The following is a 25,700-nucleotide window of genomic DNA, read 5'->3' on the forward strand; positions in this document are numbered from 1 at the left end:
CAGGGGGCAGTGTTGAAGAGTGGTTCTGTGAGGATCTGCAAACTAATTAGCTGCTGCTCGGACACCAAGGTTCAGGCCACGGCTGGGTGCCACGGTACTGGTCTTCCTAGTTCATGTGCACTTTTAGCCATTCTTCTCTAGATCACCATTGTTGTTGAAACTCGGCCTCTGTTCACCGGTGCCAAACAGAAACGCAGAGACAGAGTTTTGGGTGAAGCAGAAAAGAGTAGCTTTTATGGTTTTGCCAGGCATAGGGGGCCACAGCAGGCGAATGCCCTCAAAACTGTGTGTTCCCCGCCCCTGGAGGGGGTAGTGAGGAGTTTTATAGCAATGGTTCAAAGAGGAGGGTGCGATCAGCTTGTGAACAGCCTTCTGATTGGTTGGTGGTGAGGTAATCGGGAGTCGGCATCATCAACCTTCTGGTTTCAACCTGTCTGGCGTCTACATGCTTGTGATCAGCATACAGGTAACTCCTCCCCCCTGGTGGGGCTTTCAAGTATCTGCAGAACAGCTCAAGGATATGGCTCAGAATATCATCTATAGCCCTTGAGGAGGAACTGAAGGTCCTTGACTTTGTTTAATAGCTAAAGTATTATTCTCTTGTCTTGCTTGACTATTTTCCTTTCTGCATGTTCTCACTTCTCTGATTAAATTTCTTCTTTGACTAAAGTTTTTCTACAGGCAAAAGGCAGGTGGAGGACATGGGTGGGAGTCTCTTCTGGGAAGGCCTCATAGGGTCCTGCTAGGTTATACTACCTCTGATGAATACTCCCAGAATCAGCTGTGTGTTATTTGGAAAACAACTCTCTGAATGGATCTGCATGACATTTAGCTGAGCCGGGTCACTGGCTGAGACTTGCATTTTCCATGAGATGATTTTATTTTGGGTAAATGTACCCCTCAGAGTAGAGGAATTAGGGTATTCACTTCTACCTGACCAGGAGGTCCTGGATTCCTTATGAAAACTGAGCCCTTTACTTTCCAGAATTAATTTTGTAAACCAAGAGAGTGATGCCATTTTTGCTCAGCCATTGGAATAGAAGCTTTGTGAGGGAATACACTCTGTCCTTTCATAACCCCATTTACTGATTCGAGTAGAAGCCCAACCTTTTGATGAAATAAATGGACGATGAATGAAGCGACTTAGACATTTGTTATATGAGGATTTTAAGCAAATAGATATTTACATAACTAAGAGGGATGGTTGAGTGACCCTTGTTGAGTCTTCATTTCCATGGCTGGATGAAGTAGGGCCAGTATCATTTTAAATACCCTGTCAGGAGAACCCCCGATAATCTCAGTCTTAAGAGACATCCTGGTTTGTACTATAATAGTCTCCTAAAGATGCCACGTGCCCCTATTAAAGAAAGAAAGGAATTTTCTCATTTTAAAATACAAAACATAAAAACATCTCAGCCTGAAGCTTGTCATGTGTACTAGCTTACTATCGGCCCAGTAACAAGGCTTAAGTCTGCGCCTTACATATGTACATGTAAAACATTCTTGACAATACTCCAGACTCCCTGGCCCTTCTGTTTACAACCTTGAATAAAAATTATGATCTAATTTCTCTGCCTGGATCTAAGTGGCCAAACTCCACTGGGTAAAGTCATGCAAGAGGGCACATCTTCATCATTTGCAATCAACGTCCTCAATGAGGTGCAGAAAGCCCGCCACGTTTTCTGCTCCCTCTCATGCTCAAAATACATTTCTACATCCCCCTCTATTCCCTTCTGTCCCACATACCATCTTATTTTCAGCAGCGGAGTGTGTCTCTTATTTCACAGAGGTAATTAAGCACTTCAAAATGCTCTCCCAGCTTCCTTTTACTGAACTTAGAGTTCTACTTATAAATGCTCCCATCCGTCCTTCCTCCTGTTAAAATGAAGGGACTATCTTCCTTTCTAGGGTCAATTCCTTCACCTGTTGGCTGGTGCCCATTCCAGACATCCTCTCTAGGGCCTTACATGGTCATTCTTCTTTCTCATAATCAACCTCTCAGCTAGATTCTTCCCATCTCTTTACTAATGTGTGTAGTTTTCTCTGTTCAAATCAACTACAAGCGAAGCAGACTTTCTTCAACTCCATATCCCCCTCCATCACTTACTTTTCAGCATAACACTTCTTGGTGTGATGAAATAATCTGTCTACATTTTTCTGACTCAGCAAATGGTTTTTGACCTCTTGCCATCTGACTCCCCTATTCCTTCATCGCTCACTCAAAATCTCTCTTCATAGTACTCCACACCTGTCGTTTTCCTAAATCTAATAGGTGTATTTCAAAGCATTTGTTCCCATCTACCTACTCCTTCTTGAAACACTCTCTTCCCCTGATTTTCTTGATTCCACACTTCCCTGAGTTTTCTACCTCCTTTTGGTTTATAACAGGTAAGTCTCTGTTGGAGGCTTTTGACTCCTGTACTCAGCAGTTAGATGTCAGAGTTTTTCAGTGTTGGTTCCAACATGATCATGAAGGCCAGGAGTCAGAATTCAGAGGCTCCTTGACTCCAAAGACTGGATTGATTAATCTAGAGCTTAATTATTAATTATTACTTAATTGGTAATTAATACTTGCTAGTTATTTGCCTAAATGTCTCTCAAAAGAAAGAATATAACACAACATTTGAAATCAGCTATGCTTCACGGACTTCCCCGGTGGTCCAGTGGTTAAGAGTCTGCCTTTCCAATGCAGGAGGCGTGGGTTTGATCCCCAGTTGGGGAACTGAGCTCCCATATGCCACATAGTGTGGCCAAAAATAAAATAAAATTAAATTAAAAAATAAATCAACTATACTTTAATAAAAAGAAAGCAGGAATATAATGTCCATAATGAAGCGGCTATGTCCCTGTGTTCTGTTGGCCATAGGTCTTTTCCTATGTCACTCCCAATAGAAAAGTTTCTCTCTCCAGTGAACACTCACAATGGTGTCACTTGCCCCGTGAGTGCTGGGTGGGCTGGGGCCCAGTGAGAGAAAACCAAGGCTGGTGAAGGAAAAGTGAGGGGCACTGTGTCTTCCTTTTTTGGCACTTCCAGAGTAGCCTTTGGGAAACCAGATTAAATTAAGAAGCAGGATACATTTTCCCCTACATTTAGACCAGCTATCTAGGTAGAGGACATAGGAATTTATGCCAAAGTCCTGGCCAGGGATACAGATGTTGCATAGAAACATTAGGCCAAGTGACTTGAGAATATAAGTGAGACTTGGCAGGGCATGGGTCCAACAGGGAGCAGAATCCTGAATACATTTTTGGAGGTGAGAAGAGGCATACAATAATTGAACCCTTTTGTTATGGGCTGAATTGCGTTGCCCAGGCCTTGATATCCTTTCTCTATGTTCTGTAGCATCCTGTCCTTGTCTCTATTTGCTGTCATAATTTTTTAGGAACTAATTTGGAAAACATTCAGGAAATGCTCTCCACCTTTTTTTCGCCCGAATTGCTTGTGTATGTCCCAGCCACAATCCTGGACCATAGCGAACCCTTGAAAACTGGGGCAGTGGCAGTAATCACAGTGAAAAACTTGAACTTCCTTTTTTTTTTTTGGCTAGATGGATCCACTCACAATTACCAGAACCTCATTAACAGCTACGGTATCATCAGTAAAGAGTTAAAATTAATGACATAGAAAGATATTGTAACAGAATGCTAGCCTGTGTCATTACTTCTGTACAAAAGCTTCCACAACTTATACCCATAGAAGTCTCTGCAAACTCTGGCAGGTTGATGATCACAGACACAATATATCCTCCACCTGTTACTTTTTCTCCCCCTCCCACCTTCTCTCTCTCCCTCCCTCACTCTTATTTATTTATTTTGGCTTTGCCGTGAGGCACTTTTCCTGTCTTGATTACACTATATTAAAATGAGGGCTATAATGAATGCAGCACAGATACAAAGATTTTTTTCAGGCAAGTCGTTACACACGCAAGCTGTGATAGTGTTTACGCTGATGGGATTCTCCTCTCATTAATAATTTTATAGGAAGGATCCTGGTTAATGAGGCATGGGGCTGAAAAGGAGGCAATGAATGGAATAAAGAAATAAACGAAAATGCACGGTGTACGTAACATCTTAAAAGCCAACTGGGTTGAACAGCTAGAGGGTCAGCAGAAATTTTGGCTGCAGTAACTGCATCTGGTCATACACTGAAGTCGCATGAAGTCTCCAATTTTCCAGTCCTTTTGTGAATCTGAATGCTGGTGAGTAACCCAGGCAAAAGCTGACAGCCCTGTGTCCTCTGGTGCATTTCCATAGCGCTGAGCCCTGTAAACATGCTGGGACCACCTGGGCTTTAGTCTGCATCTTGGGGTTTAAAAACGCAGAAAGCTTCCCCCAACTGCAACCTCTCTCTGGGCTCAGATCTCCTAGTGTGTGCCAAATTGTTTTATAATTTCTTATTAAGTAGCAGTGAAATAAAAACACGCAATTAGGACCAATTTTAATTATATGCTGCCCTCCCAAAGAGGACTTACATTACAGTTAAAAATTAGACAGTCAAGTAACACCCAGGGAAATAACAAGGAACAAAGAGAAATCTCCAAAGATCCTGGCACGGAGAGCAGGTTTCAGATAATTAGAGATAAACTCAGAGATTTGACTGCTTGGCTTTACTTCTAAGAAGCTGATGTTCATTTTAAAACGTAAGTCTGATTTTTTTTAAAGAATCAATAAATCCTTGTAGTGATGGGAATATATTAAAATAATTCATTATATTTAAATATCAAAATGGAAATTATAGCTTCATGCTAGCAAAAGTAGCATATGATAGCAACATTTACATTCAGGTATGAATCTTTCAAACCTGCTATCAAAAAGTCTCACGATCCATAACAGAACTTTATTAATTTTAACTTAATGAAATAGGCAATATTACAGTATTGTAAAAAAAAAAAAAAAAAAGTAGACAAAGGAATCCAACATTTGCATATAGATAGAAAAGAATTCAGCTTCAGATGACTAGTGTAAAATAATGATTTTCAATATTTCCAGCTAATTTTCAGTAAATTATCATTTAGGAATGTCACTGTCATGTTATTTAAATATGTAGATTGATTCTCTCTTAGCTTATCATGTAAAAAATAAAAATGAAATTGCTTTCTCCAGGAAACTGCTACACGATGTGATTGAACCCCAGGAGAACATCTTTGGGTTTGCCATGTTTTAAACAAACCCAGACAAAATCTATAAAGTATGTATTTTCTCTTCACTTCATTTCACTACTTTTGACTCAAATTCATACATTTCTTTTTTTAAGATTTCACTGTATATTTTATTAGTACATAAGCATAATTAATAATAAGTATAACAGGTACTACGTGTCAAATGCCAAGAAGTTCTGCTTATGGAGGCATTTGTCCTTCATCCAAAGTCATGGGGTCGCTGAGTAGTGGGGGACAGAATCCGAACCTGGCTGGAGCTGGTTTCAAAGCCCTAGCTCTTTTTTGTTTGTTTGTTCATTTCTTTATTTTTTATTGAAGTACAGTTGAATTACAATGTTGTGTTAATTACTGCTATACAGGAAAGTGACTCAGTTATACATACATATATATATATATATTCTTTTTCATATTCTTTTCCATGATGGTTTATCACAGGATATTGAATATAGTTCCCTGTGCTATATAGTAGGACCTTGTTGTTTATCCATTCTATTTATAATAGTTTGCATCTGCTAAACTCAAATTCCAACTCCTACCCTCTAAATTAGTTTCTGCTGTACAACAAAGTGAATCTGTTATACATATAACTATATCCACTCTTTTAGATTCTTTTCCCATATAGTCATTACAGAGTATTGAGTAGAGTTCCCTGTGCTATACAGTAGGTCCTTATTAGTTATCAATTTTATGTATAGCAGTGTGTAAATGTTAATCCCAATCTCCCAATTTACCCCTCCCTTCCCTCACCCCCTAGTAACCATAAGTTTGTTTTCTACATCTGTAACTCTATTTGTTTTGTAGATAAGTTCGTTTGTACCCTTTTTTTAGATTCCACATATAAGCAATATCATATGATATTGAGAGACAACAGTTTTTGGTAATGGGAATTCATATTTTCTAATCATAGGACATAGTTAACTATAAAAAGCGGGCACCACTGGTATCATTTATCGCACAGACATTTAAGGAGCCCCTGGTACCGGCGTTAGGCTTGTGACCTTTGAACCTGCTGAAAATGACATGTGCCTGAATACACACTGTTGGCTCCTTGCTTTGTTCTCTTACAGATTTCCCTGTTCTTGACATTCTACTGAGATTCTATTAAATGATGGGGAAAAAGCACACAGACTGGTACTTTTTCCTCAAGAGAAAAGGTATTAAATGCAACCTCTGGGTATTTCTCCAAGTATCATACGAGGGGCTGCGGAGGCCTCTGGGTGTGGCAGTCTAGACTTTCCATGGGATCCTTCTCGGGATCTTCGGAGCATGCCTCCCGGAGGTGGTGGGAAGTTTTCCACTTGGGGTCGTGTTTAATGTTTATGTGTCTGATTCTGGGCAGGCGGCTGGCTGGGACTGCTGTACGGACAAGGAAGGACTCCTGCCGGAACCCGACTCAGGTGGCTCTGAGGGTCCAATTCCCTGTCTGTCAGAGGCTCCAGCTCGTGGCGATCAGGTACAGGAGATGGTCAGCAGACCCGGAAACTGGCATCATCACTCTAAACACTTTGTGCCATGAGTAAGTAGCACAGACACCACAGCGCATGTGGAATAAGCCCGGCTCCTCCTCTCTGACTCGTGGAAATGTCAATATCGGGTACTGTACTCGACCAAGCAATGCAGTGCAAAGCCATCAAACTAGGCCCCTCAATACAAGGAGAAAAAGATACATTTGAAAACCAACGAAACCACTGAAATGAAATATGTGACGGAGCGGGACTGCACTGATATCTCACACCTGCTTCCCAGGCCCCCGGCTGCATGGGCTGTCCTGTGTATTAGGAGTAGCGCTAGGAGAGAATGAATTAAATTTGTTTCCTCTGAGCTGATGACTTGTGTTCTACAATATGCACTACCTACAAAATCAACTGAATCTAAAAATAAAATGAATGAATACTCTAATTTGAAGCACAAAATGGATATAAACAATATGACTATCTTTTAGGCCAAAGAAGGCAAAAATCCCTCCCCCCCTCCCCCTCCCCTCCCTCTCCCCCTACTCCTCCTCCTCCTCCTCCTTCCCTTTCCCCTTCCCCTTCTCCTTCCCTTTCCCCTTCCCCTTCTCCTTCCCTTTCCCCTTCCCCTTCTCCTTCCCTTTCCCCTTCCCCTTCTCCTTCTTCTTCTTCTCTCTCTCTCTCTGCCAATCCACTGGTAAGCCACGATTTATTCATAAAGGTAGCCTCGTTTAATGTCTTAGAAAATGCAGTTTATTTGGCCTTGTTATTTCTAACTCGGGGAAAAGGTTTGACAAATTACAGGTCCCTGTACGCATTTTCTGTAGAACAGGGAAATGAGTTTATTGCCTCCATGATGGAGCATCAGTAGATCTCAAACATAAGCAAATTGACCCCATATTTATACATAGAGGTTCTGGCAATTTTTGTGCTAGGAAGAGTGGAATACAAAACACATCCGTTTTGGAAGATGTGCATTGTATATTTTAATACCTGAAAATATTATTCCATGATCTTCCTAGTTTTGCCTAGAGAGTTTGACTAAATTGTGCTCCAGTACACTGGGAAGGAAATATTAATATTAAATACGTGCAACGTAATGCAGACTGACAGATCCTCTAATCTCAGGATTACTGACTGGAAGGGCCGGCCCGCCACCATCTCTGCCCAGAACTCATTTAGATTTAAATTATCAACATGTATTTATTTAAAAATTCACTGATTTCCCCAAACCCTTGCTTCGCAAGCAATGCTTTTCTTCTCTAACGGGTTTTCACAATTGGATTTGGCTTCATCAGCTCCAGGCAGCGCCGAGGATGGTGTACACTTAATCATAAATTAATGCATTTACAACTGCTTTAACGGGATTACCGGGACTCCATCTCAAATGCCTCACAGTTATTCGCACATTTTTATAATTACCTGGAAAGGTTTTTTAGACGTCTTGCGCTTTTTATGGGCCATAAGAACTTGATATAACCTAAACTTTATCTGCCACATTCCATTTATTTCTGTGGTAAATGCAAAATATCAGAGTAATTTAAGTTCTTAAGCAACGCATGGGAAAATGAGAAGACAAAAATGGGAACGGCCTGATTTCTGCCTTTTAAAAGTCTAACGAAGTAAAATTCACATCTCAAGTGCAAAATATAACACATGCAATGAGAATCAACGCTACATGAGAAAAACATAAGAACATATATTATTGAAAACCAAAGTAGGTAAGGAAGAATACGAACAAGGCTGTATTGATCTGGGTCTGATTACACTTGATCAGTCGTGAGACCGGGTCTGGAAGGAGAGGAGTCTTGGGGGAACAACATCTCAGTTAGAAAGACTTGGATGGAACTTTGTCTTTTGGACGAAGGTGTCTGGATCCTGGACGCTGGGTGAGAGAGTAGAGTAGCCCCAGCGCTGGAACCTTAGCCTGCCCTTCTCCTGCCTTCCCGTCCGCCTCCTATGCAGAGATGGGTACTTTGCAGATTCCTGGCCTTTGTCTACCCTCCAGTACTGCCAAAGAAAGAGAACCATCCTTATCACACACTGGCTTTCAACACTCAGAAGAACGCCATGAGACAGGTGGTCCCTCGGTTTACATAACAGGTGGTCCCTCGGTTTACGATTAACCCCTGCAGGGGTGTACCTATGGGAAACGACCCATAATCACACAGCTGGCAAGACACCTTGTATTTTCATTTTGGGAGAAGTCAAAGGAAAGGAGGGCTTTGCCACAAGGGCCAACTGAAAGGCAATGGGAGGCTCTTACCCTGACTTTTCCATCAGGCTTCTTGGTGGGGCATGAAGAGGGGGGGTCTCATCAAGAGTGAGACCCCCTCCTTTGAATCCCATCTCCGCCTCCTGCTGGCTGTGTGATCTTGCTTACGGCGCTTGACTCCCCTGTGCCTTGTCAGTAAAATGGGAACAGTACCAGCTCCTAGTCTATAAGTGTGCGAGGATTACATTTAATGATATGGCACAGGGGAGGGGTCTCCTTCAAGGTGGGCTCTGAATACATCGTGTGCAGACGAAAGTTATCATAGGGGGCCCGAGACTGTTAGCCTTGGAACAGGATAACCGCTTGCGAGGTTGGCTGGCATCAGAGAGCTAAGCTGACTCTCAATGTCGAATGCCTCCCAGCCGATAGTGAATAAAAGGGGCTCACTGTACCTAGGCTATCTGTGCAAACGGTATGGTTCGTGCTGGACACCTGCTTTCCTTGTCATTGTCTGGAATTTTGGTCCAAGCCAGGCAGACGGTGCCCTAAGTCACCAGCCCCCAATAAAAGCCCTGAGTCTGAGTCTGGGCAGAAACCCAGCGTGCCTGCTGCTGCGTTCTTACAGCAAGGAGTGAGTGTGTCTGTGTGACCCTCACTGGAGGGACAGCACAAGGGGGCTGCACGTGGACACCCCCAGACCCGCCACTGTCCCTTACAACCCCCCGGGATATCATATCTGCGCCACTGAGATACACCTCAGCTGTGTGAACATCTCTCTGCCGATTCCTGTGAGTCTTTCTAGAGGATCTCTGATCATGGGGCTGGTCTTGGGAACCCCTGAAACACATGGGGACCAGCATTACTTCCTTATTTTATTCTTTTATGAATCTCTCACAATTTTCTAATGAAAAATAAAACGCTTTTGTAATTGAGCTGAATTTACTTTTTTAAGAAAAGATTGTAGTTGATTTACAATGCTTCAGGTGTACAGCAAAGTGATTCAGTTATACATATATATATTCTTTTTCAGATTCATTTCCCTTATAGGTTATTTCAAGGTATTGAATATAACCTCCTGTGCCATACAGTAGGTCCTTGCTGTTTATTTTATATATAGTCATGTGTATCTGTTAATCCCTCCTAATTTATCCCCCCCCCCCACTTTCCCCTTTGGTCACCATAAGTTTGTTTTATATGTCTGTGAGTCTATTTCTGTTTTGTATATAGATTCATTTGTATTAGTTTTTAGATTCCACATATAAGTGATATTATATGGTATTTGTCTTTGTCTGACTTACTTCACTTAGTATGATAATCTCTAGGTCCATCCATTTTGCTGCAAATGGCATTATTTCATTCTTTTTTATGGCTGAGTAATATTCCACTGTATATATGTACCACATCTTCTTTATCCATTCATCTCTTGATGGACATTTAGGTTGTTTCCATGTCTTGGCTATTGTAAATAGTGCTACTATGAACACTGGGGTGCATGTATGTTTTCAAACTAGAGTTTTCATCTTTTCCAGATGTATACCCAGGAGAGGAATTCCTGGATCACATGGTAGCTCTATTTTCAGTTTTTAAAGGGACCTCCATACTGTTTTCCACAGTGGCTGCACCAATTTACATTCCCCTCAACAGTGTAGGAGCGTTCCGTAAAACCAGTATTTTTAATCCTTATTTTACAGACAAGGAAACCAAGGTACAGAGACATGAAATTCAACTCGAATCCCCCAGCTGGCGAATGACACAGCCGGCACTCACTCCCAGGGCTAGGTCTGACCACACACTGCTTGCTCTTCTCTTCTATAGGGTCTTTTATCCAGTGATTTTAAAATACAAACATAGATTACAGATGGAATGATTACATTCTCTTGTTGGAGAAATAAAGCAGCAACACCGGTTTTCTCACATGTGCAGACATATACAACACTATTAGGAGAATAGCTCTCATAACCAGAGGTAAATGTTCTAAAATACAAACCTTGGGAAGGCTGCCTCGTGTTATACGTTGAGGCTCTTCCAATGATCTTTGAGGTGACCTGCTTTATTAGTCCAGCTTCTGCAAAATCTTCTTTGAGACAGAACTATGTCTTCTTGAGTTCAGAGCAAGGAATTGGAGAGAAATTATTTTTATCCTCATACATTGGTCATATCTTTGAAACTCAATATATATGGTGATGATATTTTTTTACAACTCTGTAAATACATTTGAGTCTGGTGAAACACCAGCTACATTTTAAAAAATTTCTATAGCTTTTTATGATAAGCATTTTTATTGTTAGCATTTTTCATATGATATATTTCATTTATTTTTGAAAGGGCAAGAGGAGAAGCCAGTGTCACCAGAACTCAGGGCTGGAGCCTTGGAGGAGGGATAATCTTCTTCTAGGGGCTGTAATCTTGGAGTGGTGGGATTACTGTCAGAGTCTTGTCACCAAATCAGAGAAGAATCAAGAAAGAAATACCCTGATATGTCTCTCCTCCTGCTGTCTGCGGTCTGGTTGGTGCTTCCCATTGGCCAAACCCAACTGGAAGTCAGAAGATAAAGGTCAACTCTCTAAGGTTCAGAAGGGCTGTACACTTCATCGTACAGCAGAACCTAGCACAACATTGTAAAGCAATTATACTCCAATAAAAAAAAAAAAGTATGTCATAGTTGCAATGTAATAGAGTACATCTGGATTGGTAAATGCTAAATAATCAGGATTACAAATCTGACATACAAAAAAAAAAAAGGCCAGAAAATAGATCTTGTTGAGAATGTTTACGAAATTGAGACTGAGTTTTCCACGGGGCGTTTCCCACTTGGGGGCAGGGAGGCTGGTTCTGAAAAGCTTCTGAGTCACTTCTGTCTGCTTTCTGGTATTTGCTGGCTGAGAATCCCCACCGTTATTCAACTTCTCTGAGGTCCTGAATACTGGGGATGCTCACCCCTTGCTCAGTGATGGGTGTGAAATGCCTTATATACTAAAAAGGGTTGTCTGTTCTAAGAAGATCAGCACCCTCACACGGACCGTTTTCCCCTGGGTTCAAGTCAAACAGACTCAGAAATTAGCAAAGTCACTCCCAGGGCTGATTGTACATTGCTCATCTCTTAAATGTGGTTTAATGAGTCGATTTAACTTTAACTGAAAATTCATTAAAATGTATTTGCTCTAAGTAAATATTTAAATGAATATAACACACACTAGAGAAGGAAGAGGCTTGTTTAATCCCGTCTATCTTCTCTCTGGGAGTAATCTTGGTTTTCCCTTTATAGGCTGATTTTTCTATTAACCACAGCATCTCCCGCCCTGGGGGAGCCACACTGAAATTAACCAGGCCCACCCAGATAGAGAGCATCTGGGTTTGGGATACAGAACTTTGTTGGAACTGGCTGCCTTCCAAGCATTTGTGGTCCTTCTGTCGTCACACAACTACATCTGCGTCTGGATGATATGAAATATTAAACCGGGTATGCATTTTCCCCACATTCCTTTGTACTTTTGTTTACAGCCAGGCAGCTGGGGCATTTCTGGCTTATTGCCCAAATGACAACAGTTATGAAAGAGATGCAAATAAAAGGCAAACAAGTCTATGGCCAACTTTTGAGATTCATCACAGAAATTTTAAACTCAAGACAGAGCCAATGCTCTCCAGACAGCACAAAGTCAGAGGATGGGGAGAGGGGTGGGCATTGAGTTAGAAGAATCTTGTTCTCTTGAATTTCAGATTTTAGGTTCTGATCTAAGCAGTAGGGAAAGAAGAAAATGTGATTTGTCAGAATGAGTTTCTCTTGTTCACCTGGAATAAACAATCCACATGCCTGGGGGACGGTGAGAGAGAGTCTGAGAGAAAAGCAAGCAAGATTAGGAGGTGTTCTAAGCGGATGGTGGTTGGGTGATGCATCCCCTAAATAGTTTGGGAGTCTGAAAACAGAAGCAGCCTGTTACCCATCCTGTTTGTTTTCCATTCCCACGTGGAGTCCCTCATGCCTCCTTGGTACTGAAGGGTAGTAATGGCCACATGTGGGTCTCTGGCAGAGGGGCCTGGTGTAACCCTCCAGCCCTCTTGTTTCCCACCCAAAAGAAGGCACTAAATGCTCTCTTGTGTGGCTGAGATTTGCCCACATGCATTAGCAAGAGCTGGAAGAGAGGCCTGGGTCTCCTCGCTGGGACTGGGTCCAGCACCATGGGCGAGGGGTGGTTGTCCTTCCCAATTATCAGGCAAGGAATATTGAAAGTAGAGGATTCACACGGACATAGAGAACAGATTCATGGTTGCCAAGGGGGAGGGGGTTGGGGGAGGGATTGAGTGGGAGGTTGAGGTTAGCGGATGTGAGCTTTTATATAGAGAATGGATAAACATCAAGGTCCTATTATATAGCACAGAGAACTATATTCAATATCCTACAATACACAATAATGGAAAAGAATATAAAAAAAAGAATGTATATAACTGAATCACTTTGCTGTACAGTGGTAATTAACACAGCATTGTAAATCAACTATATTTCAGTTAAAAAAATTAAAATATTAAACAAGTAGAGAATTCAATCCTCTTTGACATCTAATCAAAATGGAAATTCTCTATTATAAGAGTTTACCTGGGCTTCCCTGGTGGCGCAGTGGTTAAGAATCCGCCTGCCAATGCAGGGGACACGGGTTCATGCCCCGGTCCAGGAAGATCCCACATGCCGTGGAGCGGCTAGGCCCGTGAGCCACAACTACTGAGCCTGCGTGTCTGGAGCCTATGCTCCGCAACGGGAGAGGCTGCGACAGTGAGAGGCCCGTGCACCGCGATGAAGAGTGGCCCCCGCTCACCACAACTGGAGAAAGCCCTTGCACAGAAACGAAGACCCAACAGAGCCAAAATAAATAAATAAATAAAAAAGAGTTTACCTGACTACGCAGCATGTACGAGGATAACACATCATATATTTTTTCTTCTTCTATGAAAATTGCACAAAATAAACTTTATCAGAAAATGCGAAGCCATACAGCAAATAGCAGACATGTCACATGTATCAGACATCATAAATATCAATGTTAAAAAATGTAGAGGAATGCTTGATTTGTATATCATTATACAAAAATTGTATTTCAAAATCATTGTCATGTAAAGAAGCTCTCAAGGAGTACTCAACAAAATATGTGTAAGAACAGTATTATAGAGGTGCGTCAGGCCATTACTTAACGATATTGCATTCATTTCCTGAAATTTTGTGATATTTGTGGCATTGATCAACTTTTAAAAATATTTAACCTGTTGTGATTTAGGTTCTCTTCCTAAGTAAATACGCACATCCATTCCTGATTTTTATTTGTAATTTTAATTTTTTTTTCTTAGAGATGGTCCCTAAAATTGTATACTCTCAAGACTTAAATGAGAAAGTCAATGGGATTAAAGTAGATTCCATTTCTTTTTTTAAGATTCTATTTTCTGTACATCTTGGTCTTTAGATTCATATTTGTACCCCTCCTTTCCCAAAGTGTGGTCCTCTCCATAATCAAAGGAGCCTTACAGTTTCACTTACAGAATTTGGAGATCACTTCAAATGAGACCACACTCTACAAAGTCTGGCTGCTGTATATGAATCTGTTTACTTCTTACCTCCTGGTAATCAGAGCCACAGAGTTGAGATTAGTTAGAGGGACATCCACAATATGTGAGAAATTGGCCTTCTCTGGTGTGTGTTAGGCTGCAGTGATTTGTGGGTTATTTGTTACTCTGTATATGCTTGCCTTTGCTGACTGCTACACTCCCTAAACTCACTTAACCACATAAAGTAAACATAACTAACCTTTGCAGCTACTTAGATTCAAGCAATTACTCAGCTATTATATAGAATAATAAGTTTGCTGTGAAATAATTAGAATGTGCAGAAATAAATGTTATTAATAGAGCCATGTTACCTATAATAGTGTAATGAACTAATTGCAGAGTTTAGAAGCCTCGTGTGTTTTGAAGTAGTTAAGGTGACGATTTTTAACATTGTCACTGCCCTGGTATAGTCTAGAGATGAAGCAATTTCTACCTCTGGCGTGGGTGTATCCTGGCCAATGTGCCTCTCTCCATTCTAACTCTATTTTCTAAAATGCCTGTCAGGGCATTTTAAAAAATAAATAGCCTCCATCCTTATGGAGGACAGATTTACATACCTAAAAATTCAGCAAGGCACATACATAAGCATCACAAAACTCAACAAAAGTACCTTTCAAGCTTTTGTCAAGCACAGCCACATTTTTATAATAGCGCTTAAATCAAAGGTTTGCGTGGCTTATTTTAGCCTTGGGTTTCCAAGCAGTTGACATTAACAGTGGTCATAGAATCAGCGTCTGTATTTTCGCATTCTAGATTATTTTTCTTTTTAAAGTCAAATATTCAAAACTGCATCAGTGAACACACGAACTTTCTGAAAAGGCCACTTAATTATCACCCTCATTTATTTGAGAGTCCTCCCTCATGGCACCAAGACTGTTTCCTTTGTGTGGCCAGTGAGGGTTCCTGAAAGAGCTGTGCTTTGTTCATCAATTGCTATTCAGAACCAAATCTTTAGTGTCTGGTGATTTTTGCCTTTCTGAAGAGCTGCCTGTCATTGTACAAGATTATCTCGCTGTTAAAATGGGATCACCTAAGCATGCTAATCTTCCAAAGTGACTTGCGCCTGAAAGAAGGCCAATGAGTGACTTTCTTTATGTGTCAATTAGCAAGTGCCAGCTTCTCAGCTGAGGAAGATGGGGAATCCAGTATGGTCCTTATTCATCCAGAGAACAGCTACTGGGTGACTTTTACGTGCCAGGAACTACGGGACAAGGGTCCTTGGAGAAGGCTACTCAGGAAAGAGGAATTTTAAAGCTAAGATTTTGCATTTATTTAATGTTTCCATTTTTCTCCTTTGGAATTTGAAGGATCAAGGGGAAGCCTGAGGGGAGAGACAGCACGATGATGTGTGTTTCTTGCTTTGATCCAGAGAAAGGGAATTTAGAGAGATGTGAATATCAGGCATACAAGCATGGGAAGCCTTATCATCTCGAGGCCATAGGTGATTGTTTTCCTTTCCTACTTTGTTGTTTTTCTTAAATTTTCAGGAATAAAGATGTTTTACCTCTGTCAACTACAAATTGGCACTCACCATTGGCACTTGCCATCTACCTCTACAAGGATTAAATCAGGAGCTTCTGCAGCCGCTGACCTTCAACACCCCCTGAAAGGAGTTCAGGGTGGAGGTCAGGAAGGAGGCCCTCTGTGCTCTGGGAAAAACTGACAGAACAGGTCTTCAGATGTTAGATATTTTCAGGAGCCGATTTTATGAGCCCAATTCTTGTATCTCCTCATATCTAGAAAAGCACTAAAATCCTTCATGGTGACGACTGCTCCTTGTAACTAGGAGAAACCTTCTGCAAAAAATATATGCTCAGTTGCATGTACACCCCCTTCACCAAAATCACATATATTCTGACCTTCTCCCCGCCTGCTCGAAGCAGGTTCCCAGAGCTATCTGGGATGCTGTCTCCCGGGCTACAGTCCTCATTTTGCCCCAAATAAAACTTAACTCACAGCTCTCACGTTGTGCTTTTTTTTTTTTAAGTCGACACATCCAAGGTTAAGAAAAAAAGAAAAACAAAATCCCATCTGTATCCTGTAGGATGTTTCACCTATAACAACAAAACAACTCAAGCAGTGGTGATTAAGCCATAGACCAAGAAATGTTCCCTCTGCAGGGACTGCAGAGGGTGGTGGTTTTGTGACCGTTCAGCCTCTCCTTGATGTCACTTGGCCTGTTTCCTTCCTTTCTTGCTGTCATACTTGCCCAGTTGGCTTTTCATCCTCATGCTGTCGCCTCACGGAAACAAGATGCTGGAAGCAGGTCCAAACGTAACTTCCTGACATTTGTGTCTCCTGGAGAAGGAAACCTGAAGACAAAGCGTGGCGTCAGCTTCATCAGGTAGGGGCTGGGTCTCGGCCACTTCCTGCTGTATCTTCTCAGGTCACCTGACCGCTGCAAGGAAGGGCAAGGAAATGTCCAGCAAAGCCATCTGGAGCGCCATGACTAACCACAGCCAATCAGAATCCACACCCTGAGGCTGGACACGTCGCTGCTGAGAGAGAGTTAAAAAGGGAGATAATGGATGGGGTGACCACCCAGGGTCAGCTCCGTCTTCACCCTCCCTTCACCCAGAGACCTGAGAAGACCGCCACTCCCTGAGTCCAGCCCGTGGCTCTGTCTTACGTGTGTGCTGCATCCACATGGCATATGAAGCCCTTGGTCTTGAGTCCGTTGGCTTAGCTTTGCCGCGCCACACCAATGCTCCCGGTCCCGCTCACAGTGGCTTGGATAGACGGGCCATCAGCTGTGACTCCTGTGTCCCGCTGAACTCTCTGTTATGTCTCTGCCACCTGAATACCTGTGGGTGGACCTTGGAGGTTTAGACAAGTGCCACCCTCCCCGCCCCGTTATGGTCTTCGCATTCTTTAGTAAAAGAGAGCAATTCCTGGGCTTCCCTGGTGGCGCAGTGGTTGAGAATCTGCCTGCCAATGCAGGGGACACGGGTTCGAGCCCTGGGCTGGGAAGATCCCACATGCCGCGGAGCAACTGGGCCCGTGAGCCACAACTACTGAGCCTGCGCGTCTGGAGCCTGTGCTCCGCAACAAGAGAGGCCGCGACAGTGAGAGGCCCGCGCACCGCGATGAAGAGTGGCCCCCAGTCGCCACAACTGGAGAAAGCCCTCGCACAGAAACGAAGACCCAACACAGCCAAAAATAAATAAATAAATAAATAAATTTATTTAAAAAAAAGAGAGCAATTCCCCCTGGGTAAGCATGGGGAGCCTCCCCAGGGGAAATGAGAAATGATGTCTCTTACCCACGACGTCCACCAGGAAATGTCCTGCTTTCCGAGAACTGGGGGAGAGAGAAATAGCATTCCCAGCCCTTTCCTGAAGATGAACCATTGCCTTTTCAAGTCTTCTCTTTTGAAAGCAAAAGCACTTCTTATTGGGATCTGGAAGAATAGATCACGCCGGAATACCCTAACATATTTCCGGGGTGGAGATGAAAGAGGTTTGATTCCTCCTGGAGGAAATGGACAGAAAGAGCGTTCTGGGTACAGTGAGAGGATGGGTAAAGCTGCATCCTGTGACAGGTCTGGGTTCTAAAGAGGAGAATAAGGTAAAAGCATGTCTAGTCAAAATAACTCCATAAGCCCAGCAGAACCAGGGTTACTGCTGAAGTGCAAATAGATCATTATTGTAATTGTTAAGGGATTATGTCGTATAAAAAATGCAGGTCTTTTCAACATCAAAAATGCACTCAGTGCAAAAAGTGCCTCCTTTCATGATACCCACTTCTGCTGCCTTTTAGTGGACACATCTACAGAAACTCATGGCCCAGGGAAAGTGGGTGCATGCAGAAACGTGGGGGCCCATCTATCCTGGCACCAAACGCTGTCTGTGTGTGTGCTAATCGGTTAGAAATAATATCCCCAAACTAGGGAAATTCACAAACCTTAGATCCCTCTGCAGTTCAGACTCCAAACTTATTTATTTTTTAAATAAAAAGAGCCACTTGTTCATGAAAGGGATCGCATTTGGGAGAGTAGCTGTCTCGTGATGTGATAACTACAGCATAATAGCAATAATTATACTTCCTATTAACTGGCTTTCATTTGATTGTCGAACAGACCTATTAAGTCCAAAAAAGGCACGCCATCATTTAATAACATACGAGAAAATCTGAACCGTTCTGTAATTAAGTTTTCAGGGCAAAGATGACTTCAGTAAGTGACCTAAATATTTCTTTTTGACAGAGGAGAATTTTTTTCTCAGCAAACAATTTGGGAAGAACTAGGAGAATTAAAAGACAGAGTAAATTTAATCACCCTGGCAGCAAACAGAGCAGTCGGATTTATTCAACCTGTTGAACAAATGTGATCTTAAGTGGTGCTCACAGAATGCATCTTGGGATAAAAAAAATAAAGCATCTCCTTTAGCCCCATATGATTTAAAGAAATTCCTGCTATAAATTAAAGATTAGTCTATGTATTTGTTTTGACTCAAAATACAAGGTGACAGCCAATGGATTAACTTGCCAGATGTGCAAGGAAATTGTGTTAGTTTTCCCCAGGTAACATACAAGCGGTTATTAAGAAAAGTGATAACATTCTAGGCAACGGTGTTCCCCCAAAAAGCATTGATCTGACAGAATACAACCAACAAGCACACAGAGCACAGTCATAAAATAGCCGCTTCCAAGAGAAGCTGTCTTTCTACCCCGCTGAAGCCCCGGCCATGCTCTGGGTCTGGGGTCTGGGAAAAACCACATGGAATGAGAATTACAAGAGCCTCCAGAATCGGAAGGACCAAGTAAATGTAACAAGCCATTTTATACATCCCTTTTTCTCTGGGGACTCAAATGCCTGGAGGATCCAGACCCAAAATATAAGTAAATGATCCCCACTAAGTGATGAGTGTGAAACCAAGTCTCCCTAAAACTGAGTTCCTCTGCTGAGCTTATGATTAACCTCTCTACCCAAAATGTCATTCCCTTTCTCATCCAGCACTGTTCCCCTCAAGACTGAGGAGTATCAGAGAAAAGAGGGGATGGAAATTGCACACAAGCCCCTGTGTCCTTGTGTTTAAAGTAAAGGCTTTTGCTTTAGTCTCCCAGGCCTCCCCTGAGTCTCAAAACACTGGCTCAAGAGTGAGTGATTAGGAAATGTGAAGATGGGAAAACAAAGAATGCCTGTTGCGCCGGGAAACTGGTAACAATTCAGACTACAAACCAGCCCCATAGTAGAGTCACTGAGCTCCCAGTTTCCTAAAAGATGGAGATAAAGGTCTAACACACATTCCTAAGTTTGTATGTTTTTTACCCTCACCAGCTGAAAACTTCTGACCACAAGCACGTAGACCCCAAACCAGCTGAAACCAGAAAATTGGCGATGCTCAAAGCTTCACCTTGATGCCAGCCCATCCGAGAACTGAGCACGAGCTGATCATGCCGCCTGCAGCCCCCTTCCCCTCCCTCCCACTGCCTTTAAAACCTTTGTCTCCCAACCGGTAACTTGGAGATGGTCTTAGGACACTAGTCCAACATCTTCCCGGGTTGCTGGCCTCCTGGATAAAGCAACTTTCCCTTTTCTACCAACACTTGCCTCTCAAGTATTGGCCTTTCAAGCAGCGAGCATCTAAACTTGGGTTCCTTACCGGCCTCACCAGGTTACAAGTTTATCAAGTAGGGACCATGCACCATCTAAAGGGGAGGGAGACTTGAGACCCAGTCCTGGGCCCCACTGTCATGCGAGAAGATGGACTTGGGGCACCAGATCCTATGATTTCAACAGAATCTAGAAACCTCGATTTTTATGTGACACCTCCCACCCTTATTTTTATTAACTAATTTAAAAATATTTTACCCTGCCCATTAGATCCAGACTACGGGTAACCTCTCTCCATCACCTTATGGCAGAAGACGTTTTCCATAAGAGTTGAAAAAGAGGACTTCCCTGGTGGTCCAGTGGTTAAGAATCCACCTGCCAATGCAGGGGACACGGGTTTGAGCCCTGGTCCGGGAAGATCCCAAATGCACAGAGCAACTAAGCCCCTGCACCACAACTGCTGAAGCCTGCACGCCTAGAGCCCGCGAGCCACAACTACTGAGCCCGTGGGCCACAACTACTGAAGCCTGCACGCCTAGAGCCTGTGTTCTGCAACAAGAGAAGCCACTGCAATGAGAAGCCCGCGCACCGCAACAAAGGGTAGCCCCCGCTCGCCACAGCTAGAGAAAGCCCGCATGAGGCAATGAAGACGCAACACAGCCATAAATAAATAAATGAGTAAATAAATTTATTAGAACAGGACAACCCGGTTTAAAAAAAAAAAAAAAGAGTTGAAAAAGAAAGGCTGTGCTTGCAACTTCACAAGGATGTTGAGGATATCCTAATTCACCCTAATTCACCCCATTCTAGATAGCTCTGCTTTTTGACTCAGTTGATGAATATCAGGAGTGTTATTTTTGCCCCAAATTATCTATGGATTCTGTTCCACAGGAAGACAAATGTTCCAGGTTGCCTTCCTTGTCCCCTGAAGCAGCCCTGCCTTCTAATTTCTGCCCTGTGTCCCCAGGAAGTGTGGCCTTGGGTCGGCTGCCCAGCTACTGTGTCTCCTTGGATGTCCCTCGGAAAGAGGACAGACGTCTGTCCTCTGCAGATATTTGCCATGTTTGTCTGCCTGAGAAACATAGCAGATATTTGCTTAAGCCACTCAAAATAACTGGATTCCATTCCGCTTTGGAAAACCACATGAAATGAGTTTCTGTGAACACTTCCCATGGACGATGTGTAGAATTCACCATCCTTTGTTTGGTGGTACTGTTGATGGTTCAATGTATGCCATTAGGGCTGAGACTAAAACCACCCTGTACATTCAAGACAATGATGACCGAAAATTAGGAAAAAGCAAAAACCATTTCCCCTCTGCCACCTGCCACCTTCAAATTATATACACTCTCGCTTCACCTCCTGGCCCAAGAAGAGTCTGCCTCATCTATTTTAAGAATAGTGCATTTAAGAAAGTGCATTTTCCACTAAGCTCTGACCAGGGCTATCAGGGTAATCCTCTCAATTTCAGCAATTGCACAAGTTCTTTAAGTGCCTGCCTGTGTAAGAGGGTCCTGTAAGTACAGATGATATGGCAATCAGCTTTCAGTTTTGAACACACGGGGGGAAAAAGTTCTCCACGGGGTCTAGTAGAAGTTTATCAGCTTGCTTATTTTGCTAATGCATTTCTATCCCTAACCACCATAACTTGTCGGGGAGCTCACTCTTATTAAGGGAAAAGCTGGCTGGGCAGCCTTAGAAATATTGCTGCTTTTTTTTTTTTCTTTTTCCGGAAACAAGCTCACTTAGAGGATCATCAATGGAGGACGATATTCCCAGACCCCAGCTTCTTGGTACCTAAGAGAACAGAAAAAAATTATATCAATTAAAAAGCCTTATGAAGTAAATTAACCTCCGGAAACTTTAGGAAAATAAACTATTCATGGAGGTCTCCTGGGAGGCCCCGATGGGGGTTGAGCCTGTCGGGAAACAGCAAACTTTTCTGCAGTTGATAAGAAATGGAACAAATGAAGCCCGTGAATATTGGCACAAACCACATAAAATGTTACAAAACACTTTCAGAGAAAACACTTCCCTCTCCAATGTAAATCTGCTTCTGTGTTAAGAGTCCATGGGGGTTTTATACTCTAGAAAGAATGGTTATAATATGGACAAAAATAGTAACAGTAGCCAGTGTTACTTGAGCGGCACGTGAAAAGCACATTTCTACTATTTTCATGGACAATATCATTTAATTTTCTCATCCCTGTGCGAAGGAGATAACAATCATCTGGATTTTAGAGATTGATAAGAGGTTACTCCGTGATGTCAAATCGCTCAAGGTCTCAGCTAATGAGTTAATGTGAGGATTTGAATCTGGGTCTCCTTAACATCCCAAGACTCTTGTAGCTCCCTGCCTCTCCAGAGTTCATGTAAATCCATGTCCCTTTCCCGTGGGATCTGTAAGGATTTATGGATGAAGCAACCAACGGTCTTCCAGATCCACGTCCCATCAGGGTGGGTCTGGGTTATGGTTCCCAAGCAGTTGCTATTATAAATATGCTTTCAACTTCCATTCATTTGTGTGTGTGTGTGTGTGTGTGTGTGTGTGTGTGAGAGAGAGACATTTGTTAGCAGGTGCATTTACGCATCTAGCCTACTCAAGCCTGATTGCGTGGGTCCAAAATTAATCATGCACTTTGATTGCAAACAGAGAGATGACATTGAGTAATTATAATAGATTCTTTCCTTAGATTCTTCATTTTCTGTAAACACCTCTTCATTCAAATTGGGAAGTTTACTCACCCTTCGATGTAACAAGCTCCCGAAATCTGTCTGGGCAAATAAATGTTAATATTAACGACTTGCACCAGATGACAATAAAAATAACTGCTATGACTTAGATGAGAATGAAGCCCTCACTGACCAGAAAGTCCTAGGATCTTGAGGTGATTGAGAAGATATCCACTTTGCAGAAATTAAAGCTAAAACCACAAATAACCAACATGCCTAATATGTCATTTCTACACTGGAGTTTTCTCAAGTACATTCAAGTACATTTATTTTCTGGGTTTTCTACCCTGTCATGTACTTGCAGTCATTTCTATAAGTGCCCTCAGGGAAGTTAAATTAGCATGGCTAATAAAGGCGTAATGAGCATTCTCAAGCCTGTTCTTAACCACAGAACCTCCACGACAGTACGTGCACATCCAGAAATGAAAACTATCTTTTGATACAAGCCAACTCCACTCCCCAGGACCCTACTCCAGGCAAAATGAAAGAGGAAGGGTCATAGTCTCGAAAGCTCATGCCTCCTGCCTTTCCCTTGCTTTAGATCTGCAGATAACTTCTCTTGTTGAGATGCTTGTAAGCTCCTGCCTGCTGCCTTGTAACAAGGACAGAAATGCTTGTTCCAAGGCCTTGTGGAGAAAGGAGGCTCCTTCCATCTCCAGCCTATGTCTCTCCATCCTATACGTCCTATACCTCCCAATCACACCAAGCCCCCAGACATCTCCCTACTGCCAGCTCCTAGTGCATCAAGAGTCTGAAAACATCGTATTGAATCCTTCTAAGTATCTGGGGGTGTATTGGGAATGCAACGGCCGTTCCATGAACATTTGTGGAATTACCTTAAAAAAACCCAGTTGTTTTCTTATCTAGTTTGGATGCTAGCTCCTTTATCAGATAGATGGTTTGCAAATATATTTTCCCATCCTGCAGGTTGCCTTTTCATTCTGTTGATGGTTTCCTCGGTTGTGCGGAAGCCTTTTCATTTTATGGCGTCCCACTTCTCTATTTCTGCCTTTGTTGCCTGTGATTTTGGTGACAAGGTTTATTATGTGACACCACTTCCAAGCGTCAGGAACAAAGCACAGCAGGAGGTGAGGGGGTCCCCACCCAGCTGCCTGGGCTGAGTCAGGGCCTCGATTACACCCAGGCTCTTGAAATTCCTGAGAACGTCGGAATAGTTACCCCAGTCCCTGCCCCCCAGAACACAGACCCCGTCCCCCCATCAGTGACAAGGGGGCCACGCGGTCAGATTTGTGAGTACTCTTGCCTCCAAATGAGCACTTCCTGTGTGTCGTTGGATGCTAGGTCCTGCTGAAATTCACCTGCTCCAGAAAAACCACTAGGAAAGAACATCTAAATCTACAAAATAAATAATTTTAACGTTTTCTGAAGTGTAGTGCAAGTGCATAGAGCATTCATTTTAATTTTGAAGAGCTTCTGTTTATAGGATAATATTGCATCACGTGGAAAATTTGAGAAACTCAAAGCTTTGGTGAAATACCCTCTGTTTACGGTTCTTAGTTTTCTGAGACTCGGTTTCCCACACTGAGGTCATTCATGTGTCATACTCTGCTCTGTACAAGGACCACATGTTCTATTATTTACCTTGTTCTTATATTTTTTTTACTATAAATTGACTTTTTTAAACTTTAATACTTATTTTCCCTTTGTAATAGGCCAAAACATTTATACAGTTATGCATCTGATGTCCCAATTATGCTTCTTTTTATATAGAACAAGAATGAACGTCACCATAATGATGAAATCAAGTGTTTATCCATATATCTTAATATCTCTCACACCTAGTGGTATAAATGTCACACTGGGCTAAATATTCTTTTAAGTTTATGCATGTCTGTAGAAGTCAGGGTTTTATCAGAGAAGAAGAGATAAAGCAAATGATACAAACAAAATATAAGATGGATTGTAGGGATGAGAGCACATGAATCCTGGGAACTGCCTAAGAATCCTATGTAAGGATTCAGCCCCTGCTGCTTGAGTTTGGCCAGAAGTTGGGAGAAGACACACGTGCAGCTGGGGAGACTCAGGACAGACTAGCACTTCTCCTGGCTTCCTCTGTTGATTCATCTTAATTCCTTCTTTTCACAGTCTCCAGAGTGATGCTTCAAAGTTGAATTCTGACCTTGACCATCTATTTTTTAAAAAATCTTTGAAGGCTCCTCATCGCTCTCGGCTAGAGTCCAAATGCCTTCATTGTTTATAGGTCCCTGAAAGATCCAGCCCCTCTTTCCCGTCCTGTCTGGTGATACACAACTGTTTCCTTTGGGGTCCAGCCTCAAGCCACATTGAAATCTCCGCAGGTCCTGAGCTAAGCAACTCCCATCTTTGTAGAATGAACGTGTCCTTTTCCTTCTGCCTGGTCCACCCTTCACGATTCAAATACATCCCCGTCTGTTTCTCCTCCAACCTTAATTTTCTATTATTCAACCTAGAGGCATCTTCCTTAGAGGAATTGTCCCTTGACCCTTCCTAAATTTTTTTTAAAGAGATGTCAAAGTTAAAAATGCTTCTGGCCTGAATAATTTCCTTGGTTTGATCCCAAGGAGATGGAGACAGAATGTGGTCCAACGGGGTTACCCTCCACTCATTTGCTGTCACATGCAGGACCCAGACGGCTACCTTCTCCATGGAAGGAGAAACTTCCGGTTGTCAGTCCTGAGTCTCTGAGCTGGCTTTTCTTACAGCTGTGGGTGGGAGACAGGGGGGACACTGCAGCCCACTACCTAAGTGCCGTGGGAGACCCTCTGCCCTGTTGGAAATCAAAGGAACTTCGCACCCTTAATAACTTCCTCCAGGGAAGAAGCTGTACATCACTGATATTTGTCAACATCCCCCATCTAAGCCCAAATCCATTATTTCCTGCATCCATAAAATCCAGTTCCAACTTTCTTTTGCATCATTTGAGACACAAAGGGCTATGTCCCTCTCTGATTTATTCAGGGCCACTTTTCTGCCAAAAGTGCTGGAACACATCAAAGGAG

General features: G+C 42.6%; 2 long non-coding RNA genes across 6 annotated transcripts in view; one reads left to right on the forward strand and one right to left on the reverse strand.

Moving 5' to 3' along the window:
* The first annotated feature begins 3,987 nt into the window (after window positions 1–3,987).
* Window positions 3,988–6,985, forward strand: LOC132347502 (uncharacterized). Its single transcript, XR_009497208.1, has 4 exons — window positions 3,988–4,199; window positions 5,104–5,188; window positions 6,227–6,313; window positions 6,499–6,985. It is a non-coding gene; the product is annotated as an uncharacterized LOC132347502 (long non-coding RNA).
* A 13,650-nt stretch (window positions 6,986–20,635) lies between these two features.
* LOC132347437 (uncharacterized) overlaps window positions 20,636–25,700 on the reverse strand; it is a 213,312-nt gene continuing 208,247 nt past the window's right edge. For all 5 annotated transcript variants that reach the window (XR_009497186.1, XR_009497191.1, XR_009497185.1 and 2 more), the window contains one exon: window positions 20,636–21,765. This is a non-coding gene — a long non-coding RNA (uncharacterized LOC132347437). The remainder of the gene's footprint in view (window positions 21,766–25,700) is intronic.

Source organism: Balaenoptera ricei, chromosome 14, assembly GCF_028023285.1.
Source record: "Balaenoptera ricei isolate mBalRic1 chromosome 14, mBalRic1.hap2, whole genome shotgun sequence".
In the NCBI taxonomy this organism is placed as follows: domain Eukaryota; kingdom Metazoa; phylum Chordata; class Mammalia; order Artiodactyla; family Balaenopteridae; genus Balaenoptera; species Balaenoptera ricei.